Genomic DNA, 1,281 nt, shown 5'->3' with positions numbered 1-1,281 from the left:
TAATTTCAAAAATCAAGAAAATTTCAAGAAATCGAGATTAAGAAGATAAAGAAATCAAACAGTAAAGTGGATTAGGGTTCTTAAAATAGTGATTAATACAAATTCGAAAATGATTAACACAAGTTTCATTGCTAATCTTCTCAAAACAAGAAATTAACAAGTTTTTATGTAAAACTCAATTCAAAAAATGATTAACACTAATCATGACCAAGAAAATGTATTTCTAAAAATTAGATTAAGATTAATATGAAAATAATTATCATCTAATCACTCCCTAAGCAAGGATCTAAGCTAAAAGCTTTGATACCAATTCAAATGGATTGATCTCATGAGGTGAGATTTGGGACAATCATTATGATGATTAACATGCAATTAGCAAGAAATCATACATAATGCCTAAGTGATTTAGTCTTGCACTAAAGGATGGAAACAGCCTTCCATAAGCCAAGGTTGAAAGCCACGAGGCTCCAAGAGTCAGATGACTAATGTCAAAAGGTATCAAAAGGTGTCAAAAGGTACAATAGTAGTCCATGAGTCCCCTTCTATACTTGAGCTCACGACCAAGGTCCTAAACCTAATCTAAAGTTGTTGCTTCATTACATCGTGTGTAGGCCTAGTACACACAACTATGTTGCTTTGCTTGCCCACAACATGGTCATATGTTGTGAACCAAACTTTATACGAAGTTTTAATTTGGTTGCGCACCCTTTATACACAACCAAAACTCTATGAAAGTGGGGGGAAATGAGACCCTCTTGTCAGAAAGTAACTATGTGTTGATTGGTCCTTCCCAATGTGCCCATCCATGTCTAACCTAGTAACCACTTTTGGTTGCCCGAAATTCCCCTTTTGATGGGCTCTAGGCGGCCTCCTTGCACCATGAGTGCCCAAGATTCGAGTTTTAGTCTTTGGATTGGCTGTTCGAATAAAAAAGTTGGGCGGGCTTCTCTTTGTGTAAATGTCTTTAAATACGCGCTCTAGCCCATCCTTTTTTTCTCCCAACTATGTTGTCATATGGCCTTCTCTCGTTCCACATGAAAGTTTTTTTTAAACCAACTATGTTCTCATATAGCCAATCCACATGCAATTTGTGAATATCATTATGATGTGAATATTGTAAGAAGAGAAGAATTTCTCTACAAGGTGAAAAAATATATTTTATGGGTATTACTTTTTATGGTCCTTGAGCAAAAATAAAAGAATTATGGCTTAGGTAAAGAATAACATTATATATATATAAATATATTGTGATGATATTTGGAAAATTATGCGTATGCTTTT

This window comes from Cibotium barometz, chromosome 57 (assembly GCF_041138505.1).
Source record: "Cibotium barometz isolate CiBa-2024 chromosome 57, ASM4113850v1, whole genome shotgun sequence".
In the NCBI taxonomy this organism is placed as follows: Eukaryota; Viridiplantae; Streptophyta; class Polypodiopsida; order Cyatheales; family Cibotiaceae; genus Cibotium; species Cibotium barometz.
The sequence above is the reverse complement of the archived record's forward strand: the minus strand, read 5'-3'. Positions refer to the sequence as shown.